Genomic DNA, 19017 nt, shown 5'->3' with positions numbered 1-19017 from the left:
AAATCTGTGAAGCAGTAAAAACAGTTCACCAGCAGAGAAGAGTTGGCACTGGACACCCCATACAGCTGCCCCTCAGCACCCACACAGGGGTGACCCCACCATCCATGGATTCCCAAATCTGTGAGTGCTCAAGTCCCATATATAAAATGTCATATGATTTTTGCATAGGCTACATGTCCTTCTGGGTACTTTAAGCCACTTCTGGGTCACTTATAATAGATGCTGGATGTAATGTAAAAATCTAAGTGGGTACTTGCTATGTGTTCTTTAAAGAATAACAAGAGAAAAGTCCCTACATGTTGAGTACAGATGCACCATTTTTCAAATCCTTGTGATGGACAATAGTTTAAATCCATGGACGTAGGACCTGAAACTCCTGGCTGGTCTCATCCATCCCTGAGGCAGTACCTGAATCAATGGGAGCAACCAGATGGCTGAGTCGGATCTCTGGGTTGGAGGCATAGCTTGCTTCATTCTGCCTGTCTGTTATGACAATCAGGAGCTCCACAAAGCTCCACTTTGAGTCTCCTCAGTCTCTAGGAGACAGATACCAGGAAAGTGGCCTCTTGATCCCAGTGGTCAGAGCTAGGATGCCACGGGTCACCTTCTGCTGTATCTAAGTCTGGCGAGAATTAGCAACAGTCCATGTATGGATTACTTCACAGCACTGGTTTCTACAATCTCACTGCAAAGGTATTTTATCACAAACACAGACTCTATATCAACATTCAGTTCATGGAGGAAGAGTCAGGCTATTCAGAATAATTATCATGGAAACATTTTCTTAGCGGAAAGGTTCCAAAACAAGGTGCTTTGCTGTTTAAATGATGCTGAAATAAGCTGAGGATGACACTCAACTCCTCTCCCTGTATCTCAAGTGCTACGAATACAGGGAGACCTGGCTTCTGAGTGCAAGGTTTTTATCCTCCTGATTTCTCCCTCATTTCTCATCCTGTTGCTAAAACCTGTGTTTCCCATGCCTCATCTTGCCTTTCTGGTCTACTGCATCCTGGCCCTCATCCCTGTACCTGCTACATAATGCTATGTAGCTCCACAGCTTTATTACCAGCTTTTTGCTGAGGAAGTAGGTACAGAGATGTGGGTGAGTGTGCACGCGCAAGTCACTGAAATGTCAGTCTAATTCTGCACATCAGAACCTCTCAATCCACCCACTGTCCTGGGCTTTCACCAGAGCATCACTGTGGCAGTGGTACAAGCCAGTTCTGCATCCTTCCCTGCATGTAAATTGTCCGAAATCCCTATCCTGTTCTCACACCAGACTCACTTACTGGTATCTTAGGTTTGTGCAACCACCATTTTCCACTCGGTGCTATGGAAACAACCCTCAGGGAAGATTTGTTAGCAACAGTATCCTTGCTGGTACATGGAGATGTCCATCCTCGCTGGAGAGAACCTCCGAGTGCCCAGGAGTCGGTAAGGCTCTAGTAAGCAGCTGCTGTGTCTACCCATGGGACTCAAACCAAGTCCAACTTGTCCCCTGTCCCTTACCTGCAGTTTCTGCCACAGTGCCCCTGCCTCTTGCCTTGGAGCATTGCTGTCAGTGCTGAGGTACAGGTGCCAGGCGCTTCCTAAGTTCCCATCTTACGGACTTGGCGAGACAGGTCCACAAGGGAAAGCAGACGGATGAAAAGCCTTCGTCTCCTGCCTCTCGGTCCGACATTGGATGAGATGGCTTTGACACTAAAGAAGAGGAGACCGCAAGAAGTCGAGGGACATGCTCTCCCTCCTCTTCCCTAAGAGAGGTCCCCCTGACCTCTCCAGAGACGCCCCGTGCTACCGAGTGCCCTGTCTGCATCCCATTTACTGTGACCCACATTTACTTTGCCTCTAGATCCTCACAGCAGACTGTGCAGCAGGTGTTGTTACTTTGAGGTGAGGCTCAGGGAAACTCAAATCATTTACCCAAGATGCCACAGCTAGGGGCCAGCGAGATGGTTCAGTGGATAACGGTGCTTGCTGCCAAGCTAGGGACCTGAGTTCAATCCATGAGATTCACATAGTGGAAGGACAAAAGAAATTCCAGCAAGATGTCCTCTGATCTACACACACACACACACACACACACACACACACACACACACAAGCTTGTGTGTCTTGTTTCAAAGGAGTGTGTATCTCACTGTTTTTTATCTTCATTATCAGGACATGGGGCTTAAGGAATCCATGAAGGCTCCATCCACATGATTCAATTTTCAGAAACATTGGGGTGACTCATAAAGAACACATTTTTGGGGAAACAAAATCTAAGCAGAACCTGGTAAGAACCTCTGAAAATGACAGAGTGAGTGATGAACTAAAGCAGGTGGCTGAGCTGCCCTACTCAGTATCATTTCTACGTCTCTCTCGACAGTCACGCTGTGGAGTCAACTGGAGGTCAGCGTAAAGGAGACACAGAGACCCGAGCCAGTGGGACCACCTGGGTGATCTTGGGTGAGATCACTTGGCCACCTGGACCTCAGCTCAGCTTCAACATCTGGATCCCTCTGTTCTCTCCATAAAGATCTTCGGGACCCAAGATTACAAAGTTTGAGGTAGAAAATTAATTTTGAAACTGAGTAGAAGATCCCTGCCTGTCGGCTGCTGACACAGGCAAGAGCTTGTACTGCACAGAGTGTAACTGGTGGGGCTTTAGGGGAGTCCGCAGGCTTGGACCCAGATCCCTCTGGGAAACTGCAGCGAGAATGAGTTCAGACCCTGTTTCCCCATCTCAGTTACGACCTCTCCTGGTCCTGGATTATGAAACGAAGCTTTTCACCCCGCGCCCCTCCTCTGGAGGGAGGGAGACCTGTTCGCATAATTAAAAGGACTGACTGTTTGTGGGGTGAATCACTTTTCCCTTGGCCCAGCATTGAACATAAAGTGGTAAACAGCTCCTCCGAGATCATTATTAATCCATGTGTCTACAACTGTAATCAGGTGGATTTGTGAATTTATTGCCGTGGGGCTTGAGAAACATCCCAGAAGCCTCCAAGGACTGCAGGTGCCCATTTATGGACTGGCTCTCTGAGCGTCTTTGCCAGCACGGCTTGTGCTCTTGGATGCTTCTTCCTTCTCTATACTTAGCCCACACGTGTTGTTGGACTGCGTAGCCGCCGAACACCCCACCACCACCCTGTGGCAAGGAACCGCTTGAAATGTGAAATTATCTCATATTCTGATGCATCCTCCTCCTGGGAGCTGAAAACAAGACTACTCAGCTGGTCTTGAATCTTAAAGGAAGTCAGTCACCTGGGAGGGAGGCGAACAGGGTTGTCCTCTTGCAAGCTCTGGGGACCTGTCCCTGGTGTTGGCCCGTGGACCTACACTTTGAGCATCAAGGACTTGAAAGACTGGCTAGTGCTCCTTTTGAACATCTTGAGGATTGCATCTCCTGCTTGCAAATGCCTTGACGTTTTGGGGGTAACTCTGTGGAAATTATCCGTCAGAAGGGGCTGAAGTTAGAGACAGTGAGGGCATCACGATTTGCTCTTCTTGTGGGTTGCATTGTTTTAATTATCAGCCAGAACACAAACGCAGAGCACTAATGGCTTTCTCTCAAAGTCATACACAAGAATGGGCTTTTCCAGGACTGCTTGGCTAACCCCACTTAGCCCTGGGACCACCGAGCTCATTTCAGCTGGTGTCAAGTTGGCTGTTTTCCACAGGATAGTGGCCATGATGGGAGGGGATAAAATTGTAATTGTGTATTTAAATCCCGTGTTTGATGGAACAGAAGTGAAGCTTGTTATTCGGCCCGTTTCGTGGTTTTTATTTTCTGCTCGGGGAATTCAATCATTTTCATGTCCGAAGAAGCGATTGTGGGATGTGTGGCTGGCCCGCAGCGTGTTCAGCCATCTAGAACAGATGGGGCAAAGAGGGTTTTTTTCCCTAGATGTTTTAGGAGTGCTTCACATGTATATGGTTTTATGCAGGAGTAAAAAAATGTGTGTTATCTTGTGTAGAAAAAGTCCTAGTTGTTGAAAAATATAAACATGTTGTATATAAACTATACCAACTGTGCGACTTACTCCTTAAGATTTGGTTTGGAAAATAATGTACCTATGTCAAATCTTTACCACCTCATTTTAGTAACCTTTTAACTGTATGCTATTATATATAGATATTCCTCACAAAATGTATTTTTCAGAATAATCTCCAGGATATTATGATCTTAGAAAGCGTTCATTATAATATGCTACTTAAAGCTATTTACAATGTATATGTATGTGTTCCTGAAATGTAACAACAGCTTTACTCTTTAGGGGCCCACTACCCAGCTCCCAAATAAATACATGGAGACTTATTCTTACTTATGAATGCCTGGCCTTAGCTTGGCTTGTTTCTAGCCAGCTTTTCTAACTTAAATTATCCCATTTCTCTTTAACTACATTTTGCCTCTGGGCTTTTTACCCTTCTTAATTCTATATATCTTTCTTTCTTTCTAATTCTGTGGCTCGCTGTGTGGCTGGGTGGCTGGACCCTGGGATCCTCCTCTCCTCCTTTTCTCGCTCCTCACCCTTCTCCTTACAAACCTAGATCTCTCCTCCTATTTGTTCTCTCTGTCTGCCAGCCCCGCCTATCCCTCTTCTGTCTAGCTATTGGCTGTTCAGCTCTTTATTAGACCAATCAGGCGTTTTAGGCAGACAAAGTAACACAGCTTCACAGAGGTAAACAAATGATGCAATTCATCTTTGCCTCCTTAAATGGATCTTCTACAGCACAAACAAATGTAACACATCTTAAACTAATATTCCATAACACAGCTCTAAGGCCAAAGGTCCTTGTTATTGCTTCCATGGATGTACCATACAAACACCTGCACATGGATCAGTTCACACCAAGAATAAAATGGAAACCATTGGAGTTCCTCTTACACATAACAGAGAGAGTTCTTCCTTGAAACTATAGGAAAAAGTTGAAACAGAAATGCCTCCCTCAGCAAGGCTAATAATCATCAGGAGGGAGTCATCCTCAGCTCCCTTTCATTCCCTGGGCAGTAAAAGGATCTTCACACACACACACACACACACAGAGGCTAAGGGTCTAATAATGAACCCACCTTGCTTGGGGAGCTGAGGGACTCGGTGCTGGAGAACTCAAGACGAAACTAAAGGAACATGGCGGGGGGGGGGGGGTAAACCAAGTGGGCACCCCCAGGAGCTGCACCCTTGGGTCCAGCTCCTATGCGGTTTATCTGCACACTTCAGCAGCTCCCTGGGGTTCCAGCATCTGACTAGCCTGCACTGGGAAAGCCTATGGAGCAGATCAAACAGCCAAGATTCAGTTAGTGGTTGCTAGGGGAGAGAATGTCACTTTTTCCCTTGGCAGGTAAATAACCCACCTCCCACTCATATAAGAGACTCTAGTGGAACTTCATGGGTCATACATAAAAGAAGAGGTGATATAAGAGAGGAACTTTGTGGGGGATAAGGAGTTCAGTGGGACAGAGAAGGTGATGAAAGGTGGGAATGGAGGTGAAAATGACTAAAATTCATCATTATGTAGATATATGTATATATGTGTATATATATATTGAATATGTATCTCTATATATGTATATGAAATTGTCAAAGAGTTTCTAAAAGGAATAATAAGAATAGTAAAAAATTGAAAATTAAGTTACATTTTAAAAGAGCCTGAATAAAAAGGATGTTATAAGCTGGCCATGATGATGAATACCCTTAGCACTCGGGAGGCAGAGACCAGTGGACCTCTGTGAGTTTGAGGACAGCCTGGTCTATATAGTGGGGTCCAGGCCCGCCAGGACTACACAGTGAGATCCCGCCCCAGTTAGTGGAGGAGGGGGGGGGGTACCTTCTCTAGTTTGCCCCAGCTGTGAGTCTATATGAGAGGGTATTCACAGCCATGGTGTCTTCTTCCCTGGTTTCCCTCTACAGTAACCCACTGAGGGACTTCAGAGCAGGAACTGATTGGTACAGAGGCTATGAAGGAAAGCTGCTTGCTGGCATGTGTCCCCATGGCTTGCTCTGGGTTGGCACCACCCTCTGTGGGCTGGGCCCTTTCACATCAGTCATCAATTAAGAATATGCCCCACAGACTTGCCATGGGCCAATGTGATGGCAGCATTCTCTTGTTGAGGTTCCCTTTTCTTAGATGGCTGTAGCTTGTGTCGACTTGAAAAAAAAACAACATCACGGAGACTGAAGGCAGCTGTTCTTGTATCAAATAAACATTAAGACTAAAACCCTCAGGAAACACATCAGTGCAGTATATCAGAAATTAATTAAATGTAAAGTTGTACGGGGAAAAAATAAAGTCTGTATCACTTACCAAAAATGGCATCACCTGTGTTGGAGAAACAATTTGCACCATGCTTTAAACAATGCTCTCGGCTTTATTATCTGTGGAAGCTTTGCATATGGTGCAAATTCACTGGCTTGTCACACCACACCATGCCTTCTCAACTAGCCATGCAGAGATGAAGCAACAGTAGTGAGTCTTTTTCATTTGGTTCTTCATACCTGCTGTGCTCAGCAAGGTACAGAGGGATCTTGCCTGTAGTCCTTCCTCTGAGATGGGTACTTGAAATCCCATCAAATGACAGGATGGTATCGATAAGTTAACCTGGGGACTTGAGATGTGGAGACAGGCAGAGTCTGAGACCAGCATCAGCTACACAGTGAGTCCTACCTTAAAAATCAAAAATCAGAGGCCGGGCGGTGGTGGCGCATGCCTTTAATCCCAGCACTCGGGAGGCAGAGCCAGGTGGATCTCTGTGAGTTCGAGGCCAGCCTGGACTACCAAGTGAGTCCCAGGAAAGGCGCAAAGCTACACAGAGAAACCCTGTCTCGAAAAACCAAAAAAAAAAAAAAAAAAAAAAAAATCAAAAATCAAAAATCAGGGACAGAGAGATGACTCAGTGGTTAAGCACTGACTGCTCTTGGACCCAGGTTCGATTCCCAGCACCCATATGGCATCTCGCAACTGTCTGTAATTCCACTTCCTAGGGATCTTCTCTGGCCTCAACCAGCATTACACCCAAGTAGTGAAGAGACGTACGTGCAGATAAAACACTCACACACATACAAATGAATAAATCTAATATTTAAAAAAATCATTTTCTATAGATCTGTACTTTATTATTGGCCATCACAGGTCCATAATTCACCTTTCACCCTTACATTTATTTATTTATTTATTTTGTGTGTGGGAGTCAGGTCTTTCCTTCCACCAAGTGCCACCCAGCCGCCATCGCGGAGATCAAACTCAGGTTGTCAGGTTAGAAGAGGCCTTTGCCTACAAAGAGTGAGCTGTCTCCCTGGCCCCGTTACCATTCGGGAAGCGATTCAAAACCAAAGAGTGCCGGTTTCCGGATCTTCCTACGGCTCCTACGACAAATCAAGGTGTGAGTCCACCAAAGTTCGCCCTGAGGAACCAAAGTTTATGTGGCTCCCAGAGCCATGGATAGGGAGGGGACCAGGGGCAGGGGCAGGAGCGTGGTGGCCGTGTACGCTGCACCCAGCAATGGGATGACTCTATAGATTTTACAGCTCTTTATACGTCGGCTCAGGGGTGGACAATGGGTTTCATCTAGAGGCTCAACTTTGACAATGGTGTCTCTTTTGGAGCGAGGGATGTTGAAGATGTCCGGCCTAACTCCGGCTTACTCATGTGCAGCGCCATCTAGAGGGCCCAAGGGGAGGCGCGGCGTACCTGTCCCTGTGGCTTCAGTCTCAGACAAGCTTTACTTCCTGGAGTCTTCAAGCAATCCAGGATAACCTGGCGAGCCAAGCAGCATTGTCCAACTCTAAGGTTTGCAAGTCCTTGTCAGTTATGGAGCTGAAGTGGAATGAGAGCCAGAAACAGAATTTTTGCTTATCAGCCAGGACGTCAGCTTCCATTTTCTGAGCTTCTAGTGTGCGTATGGCTCACGAAAAAGAAACTCAAAGGAATGGGGGGAGTCATTAGGGAGCGCCTTCATCTCAAGGCTGAGAGACTGGAGATTAGAGGCAAAACAAGAGTGTGAGCCCCCCAAAGTGTGCGTGTGGGCGGGGGAGCACTTTAAATGATGGTGAACTGTGAAAACTGTTTTATTTATCCTTAAAACATTACTTGTTTCTCAAGGACTGGGTAAAAGAAGAAATAAGATGGGCTACATAGTGAGAAGGCCAGGCAAATACCATGACAGGATCCCAATAACTCAGTTAGGAACTAGGCCTCAGTTCCTGCCTCCTGGAACTGGACAGTTTCTGAGGAAACCACGAACAAAGGGCAATCATTCACCAACGCCCCCAACAGCAAGGATGAATTGAACTGCATGTGCCAAGCCTGAGCCAGCCCCCGAGTATCTCAAGGCAATAACCAAAATAGAAGACAGACTCTGAGACTTGTCCAGACTTGCCCCCAAATAGGAAAACTATAGCCTTAGCCATGCCCTGCTAGCCCTAACCAATCAGGAACATTCTAATATGATTGCCACTCGTGTAAGCCAATCCTACATAGAATGACCTCACTGCCTTTAGAAATCTTTTAGCTGTGTATAAGAGAGCCTGCAAGCTTCTCTCCTGCTTGCCATTTTGCCTTTGTGTCAGATGTGAGGCCCCAGCATACTGGAACTTTTACTCTAGAGATAGTAAATGCTCTTGTTGATTGCATATGTGGATGGTGGCCTTTTGTGGGACTTCTCCAGGACTCTACCACATAGTGAATTCCAGGTCAGCCAAAGCTACATGGTGAGACCCTGTCTCAAACAAACAAACAAAAATGATAATGAAAATATAGAGGGGAGACCTCTATTATGTTGTCAGTGATACTGCAAATTGATACAGTCATGATTAAGGGCGAATCCAAAAAAACCCAAAAACTGGAGATGCTCCAACAATACCAACCCAGTTAAGACATCCATAGAGGCCAATGGGAGGAATAGGAACAGAAAATTGTATGAGGGCATTTCTATCATTTTCACTTTGGAATGCAAAAAAAAGGGGGGGGCTTTTAGTTTTCTAATACAGTGTGTGAATGAAACTGGGTCCTTCATCCCTCCAAAAGCCAGAATATATGTACCTATGTTATTTTACAAGGTAGTTTATTTTGAAGGCCTTTAGCAATGTGCTTTAAGAAGAATGACATTCCATAAAAGCTAAAAGCTCTCTATTAATCACACCCGTGATGCTCTTGGATATGGTCTCCAAGTATAGTGCTTCCTTTTACAGCTTCTGCCCAGTAATCCATTAAAATGACAAGCCAAAGGGCCACACGGCAGTCTGAGTGCACTTAAAGTGATGTTAGCCAGACAGGGAACAAGAAGGTCTCCTCCAGACATTTGTAAAGGGGTCTCTACACCTGGGAGCTGAGGGAGCACTAAACTGGAGTACAGAGTGCTCTCCAAAATGGCAGGGATTGGACATGGAACTGCAGAGCGATGAAATCAAAGCAGTTGTCGATTGTTATTAAAAACCTAAGTGCCCAGCTTGCAGGATGTTCTGCCTCCTGTCAACAGGTCATTACCTGGTGGGTGACATCACCCACCTCATCTCTTTAGTGACAGTCAAGTCATTTCTCCTGACTTCGTGTATTAAGACGGTTTGTTGACAAAGGACTATGGTAACCCCATTGGGCTGCTTTTGGAGCCAATACCCATTTGCCACACATGATTCTTGCCATTGTGGAGCTCGAAGTCCACAGAGCAAAGTTTCCAAGGGGCGGGGTGAAGCTGCATCTTTCCTGGGGCCTTCTGTGCAGCTCCACATCTGCCTGGGGACAAAAACGACATGGGCGGGCCCTCCACACTCTGCATCTGCTTCACCAGAGGGTCTAAGAAGAAAGGAACATGGAAGGAAACAGGCTCGGAGGACTTTGACTTTGGAATCATTTTGGAGTCACAACAAAAGTAAGGGAAGTAAGAATGGAGGCATGAAAGTCAGGCCAGATTTTTAACCTCTCTTTTGAAACAACTTCAGAGTCACTTCTTGTCTCGGTCACTTTTCTGTTGTTCTGAAGAGACACCATGACCAAAGCAACTAGAGAAGAAAACGTTTAATTTGGGGGCTAACAGCTTCAGAGGGCAGCAGTGCCCAAGACCATCACGACAGGGAGCATGGCAGCAGCCTGGCAGCCACGGCGCTGGAGCAGTAGCTAAGAGCTTACATCTTGATCCACAGCACAAGGCACACACAGAGAGAGACAGACAGACAGACATGGACAGAGATGGACAGAGATGGGGAGACACACAGAGGCAAAGAGACATAGGGAGACAGACAGACAGAGACAGAGATGGACAGAGATGGGGAGACACAGGCAAAGAGACACAGATAGACAGACAGACAGACAGACACACACACACACACACACACACACACACACACACACACACGAGACAAAGAGTCAGAGATACAGAGAGATACTGGGAATGACATTGGCTTTTGAGACCTCAAAGCCCACCACCAATGACATTCCTGCCCCAACAAGGTCGCACTCCTAATCCTAAAACAGTTCCACCGAGGGCCAAGCATTCAAATATAGGAGCTTATGTGGGGGGTAGGGGGGGGATTAGCATTCCAACCACTACACTTCTCAGTTTTTTTCACCTTCCTGACTGTATCCAGATCTTGTCTGACTGTCTTAATGGATACTGCACATATTTCAGTTATTTTTGTGACTTAGCATTTCATTGTTTTTCTTTCAACAAAAACAGATTCAGAATTCCCTTGAGCCTCGATTTGAGTGCCAGATTCCCAGGATGAAAATCTTGAACTAACATTGAGTAATCATTTTACAAAAAAAGAGATTTCTATGGAAAAAGTTACAAAATAAAATTCAGTTTCCAGCACTGGGAAGGCAGAGACAGGCACATCCCTGGGACTCATGGGCCGGCTGATCTAGCCTAGTTTAGGACAGCTCCAGGCCAGTGAGAGATCATCTCAAAAACAAAGAACTTTTTAAAAGTGCACTATGCCTGAAGAGCAACAGCTGAGTTTGTCCTCTGGCTTCTACATGCATGTAAATACACATGCATTCCCACCTGCAATACACACACAAGAGCCATATTTCTATGAAACTTACGATTTAATACAGCATGCTCTAAGATATGCTTGGTATAGCTTACCCTGTAAAACCATACAGATTAAATACACAAAGTAAGTTCATATGAAACTCAGTAAGTGTGCACCTGAGCCAACAATAAGGCAACCACGTCTGATGTCTGGCATTTGATGTTGTACTGACGTCATACAAACTGCTGTCACCGGGAGAAGATGATTATGATGGTTTGGGGGTGGGGATGCTATGTGCTCTCAAATTATTGTGACTCTAAGATTAAGAACGTGTGTTGCCAGGCAGCGGTGGCACATACTGTTAATCCCAAGACTCAGAGGCAGAGGCAGGTGGATCTCTGAGTTTGAGGCCAGCCTGGTCTATAGAGTGAGTTCCAGGACAACCAGTGCTGTTACACAGAGAAACCCTGTCTCGAAAAACAAAACAAAACAAATAAACAAACAAAAAGAACTTGTGTTAAATGAATGACATTTTACAGTGAAAAGATAATTCAGGGCCACAAAAGATAATTGAATGGATGGCCATGAAGAAACAATTTATATGAAAATCTTTAAATGCTTTACAAATGAATAAAAAGTTAAATAACCAAATAGGGGCTTAAGTGGACCAAAGATTTTAACAGGTATTGATTTTACCAAGTAGAAAATATGATCGGGCTCGGTCTCATTAGAAATGCAACTTAAGATCACAATAAAATCAGTTTATACCTATTAATGGATAAAAACAAGACATTCAACAGTAACAGTGATTGTTAAAGATGTGTATTGATGGAGATTGTATGCCCTGCTGATAGGTAAAAATTAAATCAAATGCTCTGAAAATGACCTGGCATTATCTTTAAAAGCTATGTGTGGGGGGGGGGGGATCCATGGAGATAACAGGCTGCCAAATGGTCTCATGGTGCCCAGATGCTGGTTTTCTTTGTAAGAACAGAACACTCCCTAAGTCTGCCTGGATCCATGGCCACCCAGCTAGGTAGATTTCCTGATCTCTTCTGGGGGCCGGGGTGCAGCTAAATGATGAGTAATTTGTGACCCTTCTGGGCCATCTCTCTGGAAACACAGACTCTAGGTTCAGGCCTCTGTCTCAGTGGCTGGGGCCAGAACAGTTGCAGCAGCTGATTTGACCACAGTGACAGAGGCCACATGGCGAGGAGAGCTGCTGAGACACCACAGCCCCAGGAGGCAGGCCTGTTGCTCATCTGTGATCTGCTCTTTGCGGTGTACATGCGTCGTTTTGTTGACTTCACATATTACCTAACAGAAACTTAAGATAAGTCAAGGACAGCCTTTCTCTTTGGTTTAGGCGAATCTGCATTCGGTGGAGTCCAGGCTCTCCCCAGCCGCCCCCTCCCCCCTGAGAAATCCACTTCTCCTTCCTTCGTTCCTGTGTCTAAGAGAGCTGCTGTCAACAGCCTACACGGCCCTGGTCCATGGTGTGGCCACATGGTCTGCTGTTCCCTCTCAGGTTCCTCTCCTGCTGCTCTGCTCAGCCAGTGCTGGAATTCACATCGACCTGTTTGGGTGGCTAGAGCCTGCCTGTGTTTCTTTGGCAGTTCCTGTCTTCAGTTTTACCACCTTTGGGCTGCTAATCCGTCTGACACTTCAGCCTTCTCCTCCTGTGGTGAACTGTTGACGACGTGAGCTGATGGACGGCTTGGGAAGGATTAGGAGGTGTGGCCTTGTTGGAGGAGGTGTGTCACTGGAGGTGGGCTTAGACTTCTCAAAAGCCCATGCCAGGCCTACCTAGTGTCTCTCTCTGCCTGCTGCCTGTGGATCAGGACTTATCGCTGTCAGCTACTGCTCTGGACCCAGGCCTGACTTTGTCCCACCACACTTCCCACCAGGATGGTAATGGACTCACCCTCTGACACTGTAAGTCCCCAATTAATGTTTTCTTTTCTAAGAGTTTCTGTGGTCGTGGTGTCTCCTCACAGCAACAGAACAGTAAGACAACCCCCAGCCCTCACCCCCCACCCAGTTCTTATCCCAATCTGAGATCTTCAGCTCCTGGAACTTGGTTCACTTTTAGAAACTGACCTGCCTCCCTTTATCAGACCCTGTGACCTCCTTACTTTCTGGTAAGCTGAAAGGAAAATTAAAATCTCTTTGTTTTTACTTTAATAACTTATCCCATGGATGTATTCAAAGTGCTAATTTTGGGTAACACAATTAGAAATGTACAATCTACCCAATTTTGTCAAGCTACTCTGAAGAATAGAGGCAGCTCTTATTTATTTATTTATATTTTGTTTTGATGTTATGTGTTTGAGTGTTTTGCCCGCATGTATGTCGGGGCACCAAGTTTGGCCTAAGGAGGCCAGAAGAGGACCTGAGGTCCCCTGGAGTTCCAGATGGTTGTGAGTCCACGTGCGGGTGCTGGGAACTGAACTCAAGTCCTCTGCAAGAGCAGCCAGCTTAGCCACTGGCTCAGCTCTCCAGCTGAAGAGGTGGCTTTTAAATGGAGACTGCTCCCTAACGTCCTGGACAGTGCCTGCTTATTGACATCAAGCTGGATCTCTTCATTTTGACCACCCACCTACAATCTAAATCCCCAATGAGAGGAGGCCAATTATTCCTCCCCCGAAGCCCTCTCTCTCCCATCCTGGGTCCCGTGGTGTCTTGTTGCAATGCCCAGATTTCCTCGTGGCCCTGCTTTTGCCATACCTAATGTGTGGCTTATTACCCACCATCCCCCCGGGCCAAGGTACAACTGAGAGGAATTGTTTCGAGGGCCGGTGTCTCTTACTATGGAAACTCTTTTCTTCTTCAGTATCTCTTTCCATTTGTCCTGGGGCTAAGCCTTGTGTTCCCAGCCGACAGTTATTTCTTTTACCAGCTTCTTCTTTTAAAATACTAACATACCGGGGCTGGAGAGACGGCCCGGCGGTTAAGAGCACCAGCTGCTCTTGCAGAGGACCCAGGTTTGATTCCCAGCACCCACAAGGTGGCTCACAACTGTCTTCCAGGGGATCTGGTGCCTTCTTCTGGCTTTCTAGGGCACCAGACATCCACGTAGTGCACACGCATACATTCAGGCAAAACACCCGCATGACATAAAAAGAATTAAAATTGTTTTAAAGATATTAAAATACCAAGTGAGCATATGGAGAACCTGGTGACATCTTTCCAAACTGTGGGGTGAAATTGACTTTTCTCTGGTCAGAATGTAACCGCTGTCATCTGAAGTGAAAACAGGCAGCTGTGACTTCCATCATTTGTAACTACTGAAGAGAGTCCCAATGTCTTAGTATTAGTCACAACAGCTAACGCCCTGCCTGTGAACGCATAATACATGTTAAGCACTGCCTTCAAAACACCTCACAAGTTCATTCAGTTTATCCGACCCAACTTAGAAACTTCTTCCAGACAGGAGGACTGGAGTCTGAAGAAGTTATCTTATTAAGGAGTATTTGGGAAACTATGGGCTTCAGTCTGGCCAAAGTGACGCCAGGTACTGACATACCCTGGACTGCATACATAAGAAAGGGGCAAATGCTGTACAACACCGGACACACCAGAAAGTTCTCGCAGAGCACAAAGCCCATGCTGAAATCTAGGTGGCCACGTGTAGACACTGTCCAATTCTAACTTCTGCTGCTCAAAGACACTGGTCACAGCTCGTGTGTCTTAGGTAACAGTCTTTAGTCTTATTGAAGGATGCCAGAAAAGTAAATACTTTTGAAAACCCATTTAAATTTTTAAGAAAAAAAAAGGTATGTTTGGCTGCATTGGCACTACGACTCTTTTCCGAATACATAAATACTCAGTTATAAACAATAAGGGTTAGTCATGGTAACCACCTCTTACGAACGCTTTCAACCCCCGCCCCATTACTGTCCGACTCCACCATGCTCCCTGAAAACACGGTCACTGATGGATCTTCCTTTAATGATCTTTAAAGTCAGGTGGGCCCCGACGGCTGCCCAGATCCTCCTGTCACTGTGTTACTGTCCTCTATAGTTGATGATTGTTATTTAAAATCGCTATTTCTAGACAGCATACACAAGTACTGTGTTCACAGAGCCTGGCCCGTTGCTCCTGCAGGAAACACAGAGGTTGCAGCCTTTGAAATTTCAGCCATCCTATTTTCACCAACCAGCAACTAGGTCCTTAATTTACGTGTGTCTCTGTTGAAGACACCTTATTTGATGGCATATTATTGATATATATTATTGATTAAGATTGAACTCACAGCAAGAGCAGTGCAACTCATTCCTGGATGAAGCTTTTTACACATGTGTTTTCTCTGTCAGACATGTTATTAATGTTTCCTATACTCAGGAACCCTAGCTAGCCCTTCAGCCCCAGGGAAGCATTTTAAATAGCAAAAATCACCACCATAATCCTCAAAAATATATTGTTTGTAAGTCTGGCATTAAAGAGGCCACAAAAATAACACTTGTGTATCACACAAAACCTTCAGTGAAAAAAAGGGCAGGGTGTGGCCCCATTTAGCCTCGGCTGGGAACATGGACACTGGACAGACCCCAAATTTTGCAGATCTGAGTCTGCACCAGCCTTGGCATGACAAGAAGGCTTTGATTTTCAAGCTTTGGTTTGGGTGTTATAAATTAAGTCCAGCAAGCAGATGAATTTGCTATTCACAAACACTGACAATCGACTGTATTTTACCCCATTGTTCCAACCTCACCATCCCTCCAAACTCATGATCCTGTTTCCTATTTCAGAAATAAAACAAAAAACAAAAACCAACTGAACCAATCAGATGAGGAGAACTCTGACTTCTACCACAGTCCTGTCAACCGTAGATCACCTCTGTTCCTATCTGTCTTAAACTGACAATCAGAACTAAGTATTGAGTGTTTTTAAATAAATTACAAACCTGAAAGCATCTATGTAGCTAGAGTTTTCCTGCCTGGCCCACAGTCAGGACAAATCTCTCTCACCTGCCAGTCCCACAGCCACTCAGACCCGACCAAGTAAACACAGAGACTTATATTGGTTACAAACTGTATGGCCGTGGCAGGCTTCTTGCTAACTGTTCTTACAGCTTAAATTAATCCATTTCTATAAATCTATACCTTGCCACATGGCTCGTGGCTTACCGGCATCTTCACATGCTGTTTGTCCTGGCGGCGGCTGGCAGTGTCTCTGACTCAGCCTTCCACTTCCCAGCTTTATTCTCCTCCTTGTCCCGCCTACACTTCCTGCCTGGCCACTGGCCAATCAGTGATTTATTTATTGACCAATCAGCAACACACTTGACATACAGACCATCCCACAGCACATCTGAACAATCAGCAATTGGTTAGATGCATACGAAACATTATATAGACACTTCAAGCTACGGATGCATAGGAGAACGGAGACCAAGTAGCAGAAATGTAGGTTCTAAGGCAAATAATAAAATCTGGTTCTGTTTTCACAATTTTTTTTTTAAAAAGTAGATTCTTTTTGTCTCTGTGGGTGGGTTTGGTTGCACAGAGGAAAACAGAGGGCTACGCAGAAGGTCAACCACCCCTTAGCCCTGGTTTGCCTGACCTCAAAGCCAGCGTCTTCACTAATGAACAGAACTAAGTAGGCGGCCGCTTCAGGATAAAGTGACATGGAGATGGGTCATCTTACCCTTGGGTCCAGTAAGGCGCTCTCAGACTGCACATCTGGTATTTCCCTTGTACACACACCTGTTTAGTTATAGAATTGTCTTCAGGTTTATTTTAAATTTGTAAGTATTGGGGATGCATGTACTTCTGTGTACCGTGTGCATCGAGGGTCTGCCACGGAGATCAGAAAAGGGGGCTGGACCTCCCCCAGAACTGGAGTGACAGATGTTTGTGAGTTACCGTGTGCTGGGAAGCAATCCCAGGTCCCTCCACATGACCAGTCAGTGCTCTTCACCACTCAGACATCTCTCTAGGACCTGAGGACAGCATTTCTAATAAAAATAAAGGCAAGTGTTCAATGCAGCCAGATAGCTGGTCAGGTGATGATCTGGGTCCCCCCTCAGACCACAGCAGGGGTCATGAAAACCCCGGGGAGGGAAAATAAACAGCTCTTTGATAACAGAGCCACTTAAGAAGTATCTCCTGACCCCTGTTTGTAGGAAGAAGAAGGGGAAAAGGAGAAAGTCTAGTATTAAAGAGCAAATGTGCCCTTTCTTAGGTAAGCAATGTGTCTGTAATAGGTGGAAAGGCTCAAAGCCAGCTTTCTATAGCAACAGCTGTTCTCATCGCCAGCTAATCCTCACCAGATGTTTGGGAGATGATCAGACATTCTCAAACCTGTCCTAGATCCCCAAGATAATTAAGATCTATGATCAGATTCCAAAAGCCTCCTTCCGATAATAGTAAAAGAGAGGACACTTCGTGACCCGATGTGAAAACAGAAGTGAGCCAGGAAGTTTAATGTGATAATATCCAGGCTTCAAAGGGCTGAAGTTAATGGCTTCAGTTTCAGTGCAGCACTCACAGGGGTGTCCCACTGCGTTATGAGACAGATGGAGAGATTGCAGGTCCTCGGGATGACATGCAGTATCCATGTACAGGACTGAGAAACGAGGGACCGGGGCTGAGGGCTGTTCCCAGAGCATGGCCTCTTATCATGCATGGTTGGTGTATGTTTGTCTCAGTCTCTGATGACCTGAACCCAGAATAGTCACACGTATGGTCCGCCTCCTTCCTACTTGTCCTAAGCTCATGCCACTGCACACTTGATTCTAGGGACCCTCCCCACTCTGCCCCACAAGCTTCACACTACTCAAAAGCAAAATTCTTCCTTTGGTAGAACATATGCAGGCTGTCATGGCTATCTGCTCAATAATTACTCCTTAAATTGTACAGATAATTTTGTGTATTCTTCAGTATCGTATCTTTAAAGAAAGTGAAAGTGAAGAAGTTATACAATGAGGAAAATTTGAACTCTTCTTGCCTTGTTGATGGGTCTTGTCCCATCTGCTCACAGCCTATCTGCCCAGTGCCACCATCCATCCCATGCAGATACCGATTCTTAGAGTCTGAGAGTCTCTTGGGTCAGTAAAGTCCAAGAACCCTGAGTCTTAAATATAATAAAGTGTGGACATTGAGGAATACTGAAAGTTACTTATCAAGACTTTACAGGAGAAAACAAAAATGACATTTAAAATGAGCCCATGCTTCTAAATGAAAGCTATACCTGATTTGCTTGCCCACTGAAAATAGGTCCCCTCCCCTTTTTTTCTAGGTAAGAACCAAGAAACTTTAAGACCTGTGACCTCTGACCCTGAGGACAGCTTCAATTGCTTCAGGCAGACCTGCCCCTTAACTGCCACAGAATACTGGGAATGTTCTTAACTGCCACTAACAGCCTATCCAGTCAGATCTCTTGTGAAACCTGAAGAAGCAGGACCCATGAGTGTCCTTTGAAACCAAAGTATATTCAGACAATTCGGCTATACCATGTGATCCTGAAGGAAAACAGACAGAAGTGGGAGGATGAGGAGGAATCCTTAGAGAAAATTCCTGCCAATGAAGAAATTTAGCCAGTTGAATGTGATGGAGCGTCAATGCCTGTCCACCAAGCAGCGGGACTGTAGGGCTCAGAGGGCAGCTGGGCTGACCAAGGCTACTGCAGCTGTTCCTGCTGCCTCTCTCAGCCCAGAGGAGGAATGTGTTCAGAAAGGAGAGGGTTGGGGTTTAACGGTGCAAACTGTGCCACATAGCTCCACATATGGAGGGGTGGTCCAGTCTAGAGGAGGGGGAAGCAGGGTGTGGGTGATGCAGTGTGGGGCTTGGATGTGTGTAGGGGGTGTCTTGAGGCTGTGGCGTTCATTGCTTTTATAATCCCCATCCCCACCACCACCACCACCACCACCACCACCACCACCATGTGGGTGTCCCTGGAAGCAGACTGTTTACACTGGCTGGTAAATGAATAGGGGCACTCGACATTGTGTACAGGGGGCTGGCTGGTATGAATCTGGAATTCTTCTGAGGGATTGATGGTGCCATAGCCAGGGTGGATAAAGGAATCATCCTGGCCCACAATGGCTCCTCTCATGTCTCCT

General features: G+C 45.8%; 2 long non-coding RNA genes across 2 annotated transcripts; both read right to left on the bottom strand.

The window, feature by feature from the left end:
• Positions 1 to 3067: 3067 nt before the first annotated feature.
• On the bottom strand, positions 3068 to 6656 carry LOC131898312 (uncharacterized). Its single transcript, XR_009375895.1, has 3 exons — positions 6292 to 6656; positions 5060 to 5253; positions 3068 to 3855 (listed from the first exon to the last, which is right to left on the bottom strand). It is a non-coding gene; the product is annotated as an uncharacterized LOC131898312 (long non-coding RNA).
• Positions 6657 to 7075: 419 nt separating this feature from the next.
• Positions 7076 to 18258, bottom strand: LOC131898373 (uncharacterized). The gene is made up of 3 exons (XR_009375911.1): positions 18147 to 18258; positions 7675 to 7800; positions 7076 to 7349 (listed from the first exon to the last, which is right to left on the bottom strand). It is a non-coding gene; the product is annotated as an uncharacterized LOC131898373 (long non-coding RNA).
• Between the last annotated feature and the right edge of the window lie 759 nt (positions 18259 to 19017).

This window comes from Peromyscus eremicus, chromosome 23 (genome assembly GCF_949786415.1).
Source record: "Peromyscus eremicus chromosome 23, PerEre_H2_v1, whole genome shotgun sequence".
NCBI classification, from domain to species: domain Eukaryota; kingdom Metazoa; phylum Chordata; class Mammalia; order Rodentia; family Cricetidae; genus Peromyscus; species Peromyscus eremicus.
Note: the sequence above shows the minus strand (reverse complement) of the source record. Positions and strands in the feature narration are given on the sequence as shown.